The sequence below is a fragment of the Ornithorhynchus anatinus genome, chromosome 17, assembly GCF_004115215.2.
Source record: "Ornithorhynchus anatinus isolate Pmale09 chromosome 17, mOrnAna1.pri.v4, whole genome shotgun sequence".
In the NCBI taxonomy this organism is placed as follows: Eukaryota; Metazoa; Chordata; class Mammalia; order Monotremata; family Ornithorhynchidae; genus Ornithorhynchus; species Ornithorhynchus anatinus.
In genome coordinates, this window is record NC_041744.1 from 16,981,592 (window position 1) to 16,995,228 (window position 13,637).

The 13,637-nt window shown below is 43.1% G+C and overlaps 1 long non-coding RNA gene across 1 annotated transcript in view; it reads right to left on the bottom strand.

Annotated features, from left to right (window-relative positions):
• Positions 1 to 2,207: 2,207 nt before the first annotated feature.
• Positions 2,208 to 13,637, bottom strand: part of LOC103167724 — a 33,548-nt gene continuing 22,118 nt past the window's right edge. The window contains exons 2-4 of the long non-coding RNA XR_005661008.1: positions 5,456 to 5,515; positions 4,260 to 5,326; positions 2,208 to 3,005 (exon numbers count right to left, since the gene is read on the bottom strand). This is a non-coding gene — a long non-coding RNA (uncharacterized LOC103167724). The remainder of the gene's footprint in view (positions 3,006 to 4,259; positions 5,327 to 5,455; positions 5,516 to 13,637) is intronic.

Sequence of the window (13,637 nt, forward strand, 5' to 3'; positions counted from 1 at the left end):
AGATGGGAGAAAGGGTGTGGCACTGGGATAAATGTGATTGGATCATTAAACTGGACCTAGAGGAGTGAAGTGTGCAGGCTTGACTGTAGGAGGAGATTACTGAGGTGAGATAGAATGGGGCGACCTGAGTGCTTTAAAGACAGAGGTAAGGAGCTTCTGTTTGATGCCAAGGTGATGGTCAGCCACCATGGAGGTTCCTGAGGAATGGGAAGTCATGTACTGAATACTTTTGGTGATAAATGATTGGCGTAGCAGAGTGAAGTTTGGACTGAAGTGGGGAGAGACAGGAGGCTGGGAAGTCAGTAAGGAGGCTGATGCAGTAATCCTTGCATGATAGGAGTTTGGATGGAGAGGAAAGGGAGGATTTTAGCAAAGCTGTGAAGATGCGACTGACAGGATTTATTGAGGGATTGAATATGTAAGTTGAATTAGAGGGGGGTGTCAAGGATAATGCCAAGGATATGGGCTTGTGAGACAGGAAGGATGGCGATGCCGCCTACAGTAATGGGAAAGTCAGGGAGAGGACAAGGTTTGGATGGGAAGTTAAAGAGTTCTGTTTTGAACATGTAAATCTTGAGATGATGGGAAGACATCCAAGTAGAGAAGTATTGAAGACAAGAAGAAATGTGAAACTGCATCTGCTGGAGATGCAGATTTGGATATCATCTGCATAGAGGAGGTGGTCGAAGCCATGGGAGCCAATGAGTTCTCCAAGGGAGTGGGTGGAGATGGAGAATAGAAAGAGACCCAGAAGTGAACCTAGAGGGACCCCAGAGTAAGTGGGGAGGTAGAGGAGGTCCTGGAATGGGAGGCAGAGGAGAAACCCTTTCAGAAGACTGAGAATGAATGGCCTGAAAAGTAAGAGGAGAACCAGGAGAGGACAGTGTCAGTGAACCGAAGGTTGGATGCTTCTGGGAAAGGGAGATGATCCACAGTGTCTAAGACAACTGAGCGGTCGAGGAGGGTTAGGATGGTATAGAAGCCTTTGTATATGGCAGGAAGGAGTTCATTGGTGACTTTGGGGTGGGCGATTTCTGTGGAGTGAAAGGGATGAAAGCCAGATTAGAGGGGGTCCAGGAGAAAATTGGAGGAGGGGAATTTGAAAGAGCAGGTGCATATGTTATTCTCCTATTGTTAATATATATAACTGTAAACTCATATAAATGTATAAGTAAGTGCATAAGTAAGTACCTGATCGATGAATATTATTGAATGAATACATAAATAACTCATGAAGCTGAGGTTCCTGATGAAATCCTCTCTGTGTCTATGAGTTTCTTGTTTATCATATTCACAGTCACCCACGAGTATTTAGTCTTCAGGTACATGAATTAGACCATTCAATTCCAATTCTACATCGGTTAGTACATGAAAATCCAGAGAGAAACCCACAGAAAAATGCCAATCATCTGAAACTGAAAATGGAAAGTGGTATGCAGGTTGCTTAATGTGAAGCAAGGCAAGTCACATTTTTTCCACTTGATAGGGGTGATGGTGGAAGTGTGAGTTAAAGGGAGGAGGCCTGCTGAATGTCACTGGGAGGAAAATTGAAGAGCTGTCCAGGATATCTGTCTCTACCATCCCCTCAATCCCATTTCCTACAAATGGAACCCCAGGGTTCTCCTAAAACCTTTCCTCCTGGAACCATGGAGGAATGATTGCTTTAGCCTGAGAAATTTTGCGCTTACTGAATTTGGGAGACAAAACACAAAAAATAAATGTGCCTGCTCGGTGACATTTGAGGGTTTAAGGACGCTGTTAATGGAATTGCTGTGATGCCTTCCTTCCTTAACCATTAGGAAGACAGCACCTCGTGACTCCTCCAGAAACATGGATTCTACTGCTGTACAGCATCAATTGCTTCCCTGGATCTTTCTGTAAATGTAATCCTCCATCATCATCATTATTATCATCATCATCATTTTCACTAGTTCCCACTGATGGGGTATTTGAACAGACATTACCTAGGACCAAGGTTAAGCCTTGGTGATTTATTCCTGAACTGATTCAACATGACATTTCTATGCTTCCCTTTTCTCGTTTTCTAAACCCAGCAGTAGTCTCTCTATCATTGTCCACAGTTCCTTGAAGCAGAGATCCTGGAGTAGCCCATTTCTGGCATAAGAAATACTCCACATAATATCAAATATTGGTAGTATGGCCAAGCAGTCTCAGATGTTTGGTTTAGGCTGCAGCCTTCCTGGAGATCTGGGTTGGAATTTACCTTTGCTGAAGCATCGTTTTATCCTTCAAAGACCCCATATATATGAACACAGACAACACATCTGGTACTAATCCCAACTATGGAAGTTGTGTGAGGTACCATTTTACTAATTGTCATCTTTTCCCCTCATTGGAGTTTGGCTTCCTGGAAGAGTAGGGCATGAATTAAAACTTTCCTTAATCAGTTGTATTTATTGAGCATTTACTGCATGCCAAACACTTTACTAAGTGGGAGTGTACAATATAACAATATAATGGACACATTCCCTCCCCACAACGAGCTTATAGTCTAGAAGGATAATTTATTAAAATGACATAGAATTTAATAATCCATCATTGGGAAATTCATTTCTTTACAGTTTTTTTTTTAAAAAACTCAGGTTAGTGATAGAGGGAATGCTCATGGAATGTAAAAAATTTCAAGGTGAGGGGGTTAGTGGTGCTTCTGCCTCTCTCTCTCTTACTCTTAATCTGCATGCTTCAATCCCATCTAGCTGCTGTGCTGATGATTTCTGAGATGCCAGACAAGGAAGACAGAAAAAATACACCTAGAAATAGTGTCTGAAGACTGAAGCGATGAGGAGTCTGTGAATATTTCACTAAGTCTCTGTGCAGAGGATGCTCCAGGAGGTGGTGGTTCCATGGATTCCGGGGAAAGAGATTACACTACTTGGCGCTCACAGATATGCGGTTTCCCGATTGCACAGTCTTCCATACTTATTGATTTTTCATTTAAATATAATGCACAATCTCCACCCTTTCTTTCGTTGGTGAAGGAGAGACTAAGGAAAAAAAGTAAAGAAATTTCAGTCACATACCTCTGCATTCAGAAATAATGCTTGCTGTGAAGGGTTAAATTACCGGGAAATCAAACTCCAGATTTCCCCTGTGGAATGGGCACCCTTGAGTGCCCAACTGTTCCCCTAATGCCCCTGGCCTCTCTGCCTGGTGTCTAACTCTCTAAAACAATCACTGCACAGTTATGTTTTCTAACCTTAGGTCTAACCAGGCCAAGTCCAAATTTCTTAGCAAAATACATGGAGACATGTATAAATGACAGACCACAGGAAACAGGAATCTGGTGATTTCAAATGGGATTCCACAGGTTTCTGAATGGGGGATTTCTCAGGGAGACTGTCCAAAGGGAGGTTCAAGGAAGAAAACAAAAATTGCACAAAGATTATGAACTGAGAAGTCAGAAGACCTGGGTTCTAATTCCAGCTATTTCACTTGCCTGCTGTGTGACTTTGGGAAAGTCACCTGAACATCTCTGTGTCTCAGTTTCCTCATCTGAGAAATGGGGATTCCATACCTGCTCTCCTTCTTCTTTAGGCTATAAGCCCCATGGGGGATATGGATTGCATCTGACCCCCAACAGCCTCTACCTACTACAGTGCTTAATACAATACTTGGCCCATTGTAAAGATTTAACAAAGATCATAACCGAGTACTAATTATTTCACATCAGAAAAGGTTGTGACTTCCCCTTCACCTCTTGTGTAGGGCACTCTTTAATTTATATCTGAAAAATGAGGCACATGGAAGGGGTTCATCTAAGTGGGAGAAATATCAGGGGGCTGTCCAAGTAAATCTTTCAGTTTCAAGATGATATGTCATGTTTGAACTGGGAATTCAGTGGAGTAGAGGACACTAGGGAGAATATACAGACATTTACATTGTGGGAAATGCCCAGAGGAATTCAGTTCTACTTTTGGAACTAAATGAGCCTTGCTTGATGTTGTTTGGACCCTATTCTGCAGAATTGATGGTTGAGACTTTTATCTCTGGAAACTGAAAGGGTGAATGAGAGAGACACAGGGAACTGAGGAAAATCCCCATGGAATTTTATGGGATCAAGGGCACTCTCCCCTCTGGGGCTGGAGACAATTGCGGCTATGCAGGAACCCAATGATATCGCTGCCTGTCCGATTGTCACTCCAACCCAGGGCTCAGACCCCAGAGTTCCTCCTTTGTCACAGAGCCCAAGTGTTCATAGGCAGGTCAAGGATAACTCCTGCTACTGAGGAGAGACTTACAAATTTCTGGTATAAGTTGCTTCATCTTCCCACTTCAAAGAACTACCAGGTCCAGTACGGGATAGTCCGATCCATTCAGAAAGTGTGAAGAATTTAAAGAAATTCTGTAGGAAATCAGGAACACAGGAGGAAATTCAATTCTCCACTATGGAAAGGCACAAGCAAATCCACTTTTCTCATTGGCTCTCTCAGTGATACCCACATCTGGACAGTCACATTCTTCCTACTTCAACCAGAACAGCTTCCCTCCAGATGCCAGTGTTAAAGCCAACCAATCCAGGGAGAGGGAATATGAATTATTCATTCAAGCAAGGGAATTAATTGAGTACTTACTGCGTGCATATGTGCAGCACATTCCACTCAGTGCCTGGGATAGCACAATATGACAGAGTTGTTAGACATGTACCCTGTCCACGATGACCTTAAAGCCTACTGAGGGGGATATACATTAATATAAATGAATAAGGTATGGACGTATACCAGCCCTCTCAGGCCATCTATGTGCAAGAGGGTGGAGTTCTGGGACTTGCAGGCCTGCTGGCTCTCCTTCCAAGGTTTCTTTTCAGCAGAATACTGGTAACAACTCGTGCTGAACTGAACCCAGTTCCCTGAGCAAAGGAGAGCAGGAACAATCTAGGATGAGAAATTATATCAATTCCTGAGGGGAGAAGCATATCATCATTAGACTGTTCTTGGAGTCACATCCCCAACCAAATCCTCTCTTGTCCCGGGAAGAAATCAGAACCACCTTCCTCTGAAAATCTGGCAGAGATATGGGTTATGGTATAACTGCGTGTGGGCAATGTGAAACATTTTACTGGTGTCTACTGAACTAACCCACTCCATCTTCATCCCAATAGGAAGGGAGGTATGAGGAGTGAGATGAATGTTTATACACAGAGGTCAGGAATGAATATGAGGAATTGGCTGGAATTGAAAAATCCTGGATTTTGGGCTGTCACCACAACTCCATCTCTGACCATATTAGGGTCACTGAAAGAACCTACCTGTACCCGGGCCTGCTGTGGGCAGTGAAGAAGTGCTCTGAGCTCCAGGATTGGACAGTGCTATGGAAATTATTATTAAAATGGTTATTAACTTTGCTGTGGTTAAACATGGTCAATAATTAAAAACAGTTTTGAGCAACAAGTTACTACTAATAATAAACATTAAAGTTGCTGAAAGAGAGGACTTACCAGTACTGGGGCCTGTGGAAGACAGTGAAGAAGTGTTTTCAGCTCCAAGATTGGGTGGTGCTTTGGAAATGATTATTAAAATGGTTATTAGCTTTGATGTGTTTAAAAATGATAGATACTTGAAAATGCTTAGAGCAACAAGGTAATAACGATAATGATGCTAATACTATTAATAATTAAAACAATAAGAGTATTTGTTAAACACTATGTACCAGTCTGGGTTGGATTCCAGATAATTAGGTTGGACTCATTCTGTGCCCCACAGGGGATCAGGGTCTAATGTGGAGGGATACTTTTTTACAGGAAAAAAACTATGGCATCTGGTCTTTATCCAAATGTTAAACTTTAATGAATGAAACCAGGACACTAATGTTTAACATTTGAATAAGGACCAGATGCCGTAGTTTTTTGGCCAGGGGTAGTTTACATATTGTGGTGTTGGTACACACTCTTCTGGACATACTTCCCCACTTTAAATGACTCTGTGGACATCTGTCCAGCAAGCAGAAAATCTGTTTCTTTATTTCTCGTACCCTTCGGGCTTTTCTCAGATTTCTACAGTTTCTACTGTATTTTTTCCACTGTTTCCAGAAATGTGGGATGTTGACACTCCTGTTTATTTTGTTAACGAGATGTACATCACTTTGATTCTATTTATTGCTATTGTTTTTATGAGAGGTGCATCCCCTTGATTCTATTTATTGCTATTGTTTTTATCTGTCTGTCTCCCCCGATTAGACTGTAAGCCCGTCAGTGGGCAGGGACTGTCTCTATCTGTTGCCGATTTGTACATTCCAAGAACAAAATAAATAGGGTGATGAAGATATATACAATTGAGCGGACGAGTACAGTGCTGAGGGGGTGGGACAGGAGATGGGGAGGAGGAGAGGGAAAGGGAGGAGAAGAGGGCTTAGCTGTGAAGAGGTGAAGGGGGTGTAGAGGGAGCAGAGGGAAAAAGGGGGGAGCTCAGTCTGGGAAGGCCTCTTGGAGGTGGTGAGTTTTAAGTAGGGATTTGAAGAGGGGAAGAGAATTAGATTGGCGGAGGTGAGGAGAGAGGGCATTCCAAGACCGCGGGAGGATGTGGTCCAGGGGTCGAAGGTGGGATAGGTGAGACCGAGGGACGGTGAGGAGGTGGGCGGCAGAGGAGTGGAGCGTGTGGGGTGGGCAGTAGAAAGACAGAAGGGAGGAGAGGTAGGAAGGGGCAAGGTGATGGAGAACCTTGAAGCCTAGAGTGAGGAATTTTTGTTTGGAGCGGAGGTTGATAGGCAACCACTGGAGGTGTTTAAGAAGGGGAGTGACATACCCAGATCGTTTCTGCAGGAAGATGAGTCAGGCAGCAGAGTGAAGAATAGATTGGAGCGGGGCGAGAGAGGAGGAAGGGAGATCAGAGAGAAGGCTGACACAGTAGTCTAGCCGGGATATAACAAGAGCCTGTAGCAGTAAGGTAGCCGGTTGGGTGGAGAGGAAAGGGCAGATCTTGGCGATATTGTAAAGGTGAGACCGGCAGGTCTTGGTAACGGATCGGATTTGTGGGGTGAACGAGAGAGTCGAGTCAAAGATGACACCGAGGTTGCGGGCCTGAGAGACGGGAAGGACGGATGTACCATCCACGGTGATAGGGAAGTCTGGAAGAGGACCGGGCTTGGGAGGGAAGATGAGGAGCTCAGTCTTGCTCATGTTGAGTTTTAGGTGGTGGGCAGACATCGAGGTGGAGACATCCTGGAGGCAGGAGGAGATATGAGCCTGAAGGGAGGGGGAGAGGACAGGGGCAGAGATGTAGATCTGCGTGTCTTCTGCGTAGAGATGGTAGTCAAAGCCATATGCAGTATGCCTATGCAGTAAAGCAGTATGCATATGCTTATATATATACATACACACATACATACAAATATGTATATATTATATATACTTATAAATCTATGCACATATATATGCGTACATATATGTGTGCATATATTATATTTGTACATAGATTTATGTATAATGGCACATACGTTTGATTAGAAAATAAAGCTGATGATTGTAAAGGGACTGTGTATGACCTGATCATCTTGTATGTACCCCAGAGCTTATTTCATTGCATGGTATATAGTAAAGGCTTAACAAATACCACCATTATCACCATCATCAAAGGCATTTGAAATTTCTCTGACCAAACTGCACTAGGCTGACATCCAGGACAACTAACAAATGTTACCTACCTCTTTCAGCTGCTCATATGGAAAATATTACTGTTAGTCCTTATTTGGAAAGGTTAACAGAAATAGCGAGGATTATTTGTGTGGTTAGCAAGGCAACAATAGTTAAAATTGCATAACCGGTTAATGGGAGTCACTGCCACAGTAGATCTGAATTATATTCAAAATGGAAATTATTGGATTAAGCACAGAGGACCAATTTGGAAGCGTCTTCTCAGAAGCTCTTTACAAATAGTATTGATTCTCCTTCTGGCTCTTAGAGATTGCAAGATCTTGAGGATGGGGATCGTATCTTCTCCATGCGGTGTAGCTTCCCACTTGATTGAAGATGACATTAGTGGGTAATGACAGTCACCATGACTGCATGTTTACCCACAGGTTTAATTGGAAATGGCATATAGAGATTAATCAGAAAGGATTACCTTATTTATTTTGTTAATGAAATGTACATCGCCTTGATTCTATTTAGTTGCCACTGTTTTTACGAGATGTTCTTCCCCTTGACTCTATTTATTGCCATTGTTCTTGTCTGTCTGTATCCCCCGATTAGACTGTAAGTCCGTCAAACGGCAGGGACTGTCTCTATCTGTTGCCGACTTGTTCATTCCAAGTGCTTAGTACAGTGCTCTGCACATAGTAAGTGCTCAATAAATACTATTGAATGAATGAATGAATGATTAATTACTCAGTGGCATTTATTCAGTGCTTACTATGTGAAGAGTACTGTAGTAAGCACCTGGGAGAAACGCTTGATATGAGAGATTTGATAGACACATTCCAAGCCCACAACAAGCTTACAGACTAGTGGGGATGCCTGTCTGATCCCCTCAGATGGCAGACTTCATAAATAGGACAGGTCTCCTTCTTCAACTCATGTAACTGAGACCCTGCTCCAAGATGCGAGACCTGCTCGAGTCCCTTCCATCTTGATGACTATCCGATTAGACCTTTGGAACAAGCTTTACCTCTTTCAGGCCACTTTAGAAAAACTGATTTCATTAGTGGAAGATTGACTAGTAACACTCTAATGAGCTGAAAGATTTAACGCAGTTTTTCTCATGCATGAAAGAGGTCATTTACCGGTAAAACCCTGCAAAATCAGTGGTTTCAAAGTAAAGAATTTCCACGTCAGATCATTATCCAACACATCATTTCATTCTCCAAATACGCTTGAAAACCCGTAGAGCCATAGTGGCCACGGTGGCCACCAGCCCAAGACACAGGATACCCAGAGTCCCTGCCATGAGCCTCCACGGAGGGGACAGGGAATCTGACAGAGAGGGCCAAGGAGATGATGAGCAGGATGACGGTCAGAGGAAGCAAAGAGCAAAACAAGAACAAGCCCAAATCCCCCAAGTTAGGATTGAGAAATTTGTTCCAGAACAAGGCAATAATTTTGGCCCCAGTGAGAGTCATGTGGGAAGACAGTCATTCCATGGCTTACCAGGAGCAAGTGGTCAAAGTACCAAACAGGACCAATCAATTTTCTACTCTGTCACTTGAAGATTCTTCCTTTCATCTCACTGATTTCTTCATTCAATTGTGCAAAGTGGAGGATGATTCTCAAATCTACATCTCCTGCCCTGATCTCTCTCCCTCTCTCTGCATTCTCAGATTTCTTCAGCCTTCAAGACATCTTTACTTGGATGTCGTGCCATTACCTCAAATTTAACATGCCTAAAACAGAACTCGTTATCTTTCCAATCAAATACTGTCCTTACTCTGACTTTCCCATCACTGCAGATGGCACCACCATCTTTCCTTTCACACAAGCCCGTAACCTAGCAGTTATCCTTGACTCCTCTGTCTCATTCAATCCACATATTCAATCCATCACTAAATACTGTCAGTTATACCTTCAGACATCACTAAAATCCTCCCTCTTCTCTCCATCCAAACTTCTTCCACATTAATCCAAGCACTTATCCTATTTCACCTTGATTACTCTATCTGCCTCCTTGCTGACCTCTCTGCCTCCTGTCTTCCCTACATCAGTCCATACTTTACTCTGCTGCCTGGATCATTTTTCTACAATAATATTTCCCCACTACTCAAGAATCTCCAGTGGTTTCCCATCCACCTCTTTATCAAACAGAAACTCCTTACCATCAGCTTTAAAAGGACCCAATCGCTTTGACCCTCCCTACCTCATCTCCCTATTCTCCTACTACAATCTAGCCTGCACAGTTTGCTTTTCTAATGCCAACCTAGATTTCATCTTTTTCTCTGCTGACCTCCCTCCCATGTCCTACCTATGGCTTGGAATGCCTTCCCTCTTCATATCTGACAGAAAATTATTTTCCCCACCTTCAAAGCCTTATTGAAGGCACATCTCTTCCAAGAGGACTTCCCTGACTGAGTCCCACTCTCCTCTGTGCCATCTTGACTTGCTCCCTTTATTCATCACCCCTCCCAGCCACACAACACTTATGTACATATCTGCAATTGTATTTATTTATATTCATGCCTGTCTCCTCCACTAGACTGTAAACTCATCGTGGACAGGGAATATTGTACTATACTCTCCCAAGGACTTAGTACAGTGCTCCACACGGAATAAGTGGTCAGTAAATACAACTGACTGACTGATTGACCCTCGTCATGGCAAGGAGAATAGTAAAATCTAATCTTGGCTCCGCCACTTGTCAGCTATGTGACTTGGGGCAAGTCAGTTAACTTCTCTGGGCCTCAGTTATCTCATCTGTTAAATGGGGATGAAAACTGTGATCCCCACGCTGGAAAACCTGATAACTTTGTATTTACCCCAGCAGTTAGAACAGTGCTTGGCACATTGTAAGTGCTTAACATTATTATTATTAAAAGTCTTCAGTGTAAGGGGCAGGTAACCTGTCACACATTTTCTCCGTCCAACCTCACATATGCCTTGGAGCTGAGGTTGACTGAGCAGTTTGAGGTCTGTGTAGGTCATTTGCTGATCATTTTCAAGACCTGCGTTCTTGACATCCTTATATCTTCTGTGTTGCCGGTGCTGAGAGGGCTTCACAGTTTTCACGTCTGTGTAGGTCGCCTGCTTCTCTGGTCCTCTGGGATGTTAGATTTTCTGTGCTGCTGCTGAGAAAGCTTGGAATTTTTCATCTACAAGTAGGTCACTTGCTGCAATGGTCCTCTGGGCTGCTCTTAGATTTTCTGTGCTGCTGCTGTTGCAAAGACTTGGAATTTTTCATCTCCTTCTATAGGTCACCTGCTGCTCACTGGAAGCCTCTTTTCTCTTATGTTTCTGAGGTCTCCCAGAATTTGTCTCGCAGAGGAGTTTGAGGAGGAACTGAATTGCCCTGCCGATGGGCAGGAGAAAGACTGTGGGATGAGCCTGGGGGTAGGAGCCAGGGGAGGGGTAGTCATTCCCCCGCCACCCCCGAAGCAGTGAATCAGCAACACCCCCTTCAATCCCCCTGAAGCAACTGATAAAAGGGGGAAAGAACTTGTTCCCTTGGTCAGAGGCAAAACCATCTAAGAAGTGCACTGAGACACATACTATGCCTGCCGGGAAACACATAAGACAAACCAGGAAGACAAGCTGCGGGGAGCCGGACTCCTTCAACTCCTCTGACGTGGGACCATCTGTACAAACTTGGGGAAAACAGTCAGATGGGTAGATAATAGGTGTGTGTGTTGGTGTGCACACGATCAAATGCGCATGTATTCATTTACCCCTTTGGATTAGGCTAAGCATGGAATAATAATAATGATAGTATTTAAGCACTTACTATGTGTCAAGTTCTGTTCTAAGCACTAAGGAGATTACAAGGTAATCAGGTTGTCCCACGTGGGGCTCACAGTCTTAATCCCCATTTTACAGATGAGGCAACTGAAGCACAGAGAAGTTAAGTGACTCGTCCAAAGTCACACAGCTGACAAGTGGTGGAGTCAGAATTTGAACCCATGGCCTCTGACTCCCAAGCCCGTGCTCTTTCCACTGAGCCACGCACTTTACTCTGTATACAGTGGTGGTTTAGTTTCACTTTGAATTTATTAATAATAATAATTGTGGTATTTGTTAAGTACTTACTATTTGCTAGCCACTGTACTAAGCACTGGGGGTGGATACGAGCAAATCAGAATGGACATAGTCCATGTCTCCATTTTACAAGTGAGGTAACTGAGGCACAGAGAAGTTAAGTGACTTGCCCAAGGTCACACAGCAGATGAGCGGCAGAGCTGGGATTGGAACCCATGACCTTGTCAGCATGTGCTTAAACCACTAGGAGCTCCTGGTTAATTAGGGCTGCCAAGTGTGGGAGGTGAATCTGCAGATCTGCCCCAGAGGACCAGGGATCTGGGGGAGGTGACTATTTAGCAGCCTGGGGGAGGCCAGGCAGGACAAACATCTCAGTTGGGACTCATGATATAAGATGGTGGCGAGGAGAGTTTTCACTTAAGGCTTGTCTGCAGTGCCTGAAGTATCTTGCAGGGAGGGAAGAAGGCTTGGACTCTGAGCTCTGGCCCCAACATTACCCTGTACACTGTGGTCAGACAAAACTTTTTCCATCTCCAAACTCCTCCAGGATGGCTGCCAGGCTGCACAGCGCTTGTGCTTACCTGTCTGCTCCCAATTGTTTGAAGAAGCTCCTTTTCGCAGAGTTACTAAGAAGTGAGGATCAGCAGAATTAGATGATTCCAATGTTGACATCACTGCTTAGAAGCAAACCAGTGTTTATGGGAAATTCTGATACTGGATGAGAATCCTGACACTGACCCTTTCTCCAACTCTAACCCATTAGTCTCTTATTGTGCATAACCAGCCATGAAAGACAGTAAACTAGCTAGTTATCCCAATTAACTTTATAATAATATGAAGATCAACAAAAAATTATAAACTAAACTAATATGCATTATTCTGAAACTAAGGTGGCCCTGGATTTCAGGGAAAGTCCTAAAATCGGTTCTTTCTAATGACAAGAGAATTTTTTTTTCATTTTCTCTTATCCACTTCCCATCATCTCTCTTTTGTCTCTTGCTTCCATAAATCATTTCACTTTCTGTTTCTCATTTGTTGTCCTCAACAGGTATCCTTTATCCTTATTTCAAAAGGTGTACAACATAAAGCTATCATAAAAAAGAGAAAAAAAATTATACATATAAGCATATATGTGTATATATTCCCATAAATCTGTGTGTATACGCACACACACACACACACATATCTGCATGTATATGTATATTTATACTTAGCGCTCAAAGAAAAAATTACTGATGAAAACTGTACCTATTTTTGCCTGTGTGGATGCAAAGGTCAATAGAAAACCCAGAGTCCGGCCACAGTGACCCCATACAAACACTGTCTTCTGTGTGCTGCCATATTGGTTGGATTCCTGATGCTGTTTTCACTGTCGTTTCCTTTTCTCATGACATTTATAAAGATTTTGCTGGAAAATGTTACTCATTTCTTCAGCAAACATAGCTGGTCTATAATTTCTTGTAAAATTTTTGTATAATTTCTTGTCTACTGTTGCACCAGTCACTGGGATGCCTAGGAAACAGAATTCAGTTCTGTTTCTGTAGAATTGAATCTTCATCATGTGTACAGTTGACACACTACGTTGCTTTTCTTTAGGCGTTCCTTCTGTCTATAATTCAGGCTGATAGCCTTCAGGATAACGACAAGGGGCTACAATGTTTTCCAACTGATTTTCATTTACACATACCAGCTTTATTTATTTATCTTCAATGGATTTCATTGCAAGTGTGTCTTCCCCATTAGAGTGTGACCTCCTTGTTGATCTGGAATGCATCACCTTGCTGATCTGTCGTCCCCCTGTGCCTCATACAGTGGGCTGCATGAAATGGATTCTCTAGATTTGAGGAGGGAGGGTGTTCAGGATAATGCGAAGGTTAGGGGTTTGTGAAATAGGCACCACATCTGTAGAACTCAGGTCTGTGTGAAAGAAATATCAGTTCCTAATACAGTGGGTAACACAAAGATTCGGTTCAGTTGGAAAAGTTTCCTGATAAAGCAGAAGCACATT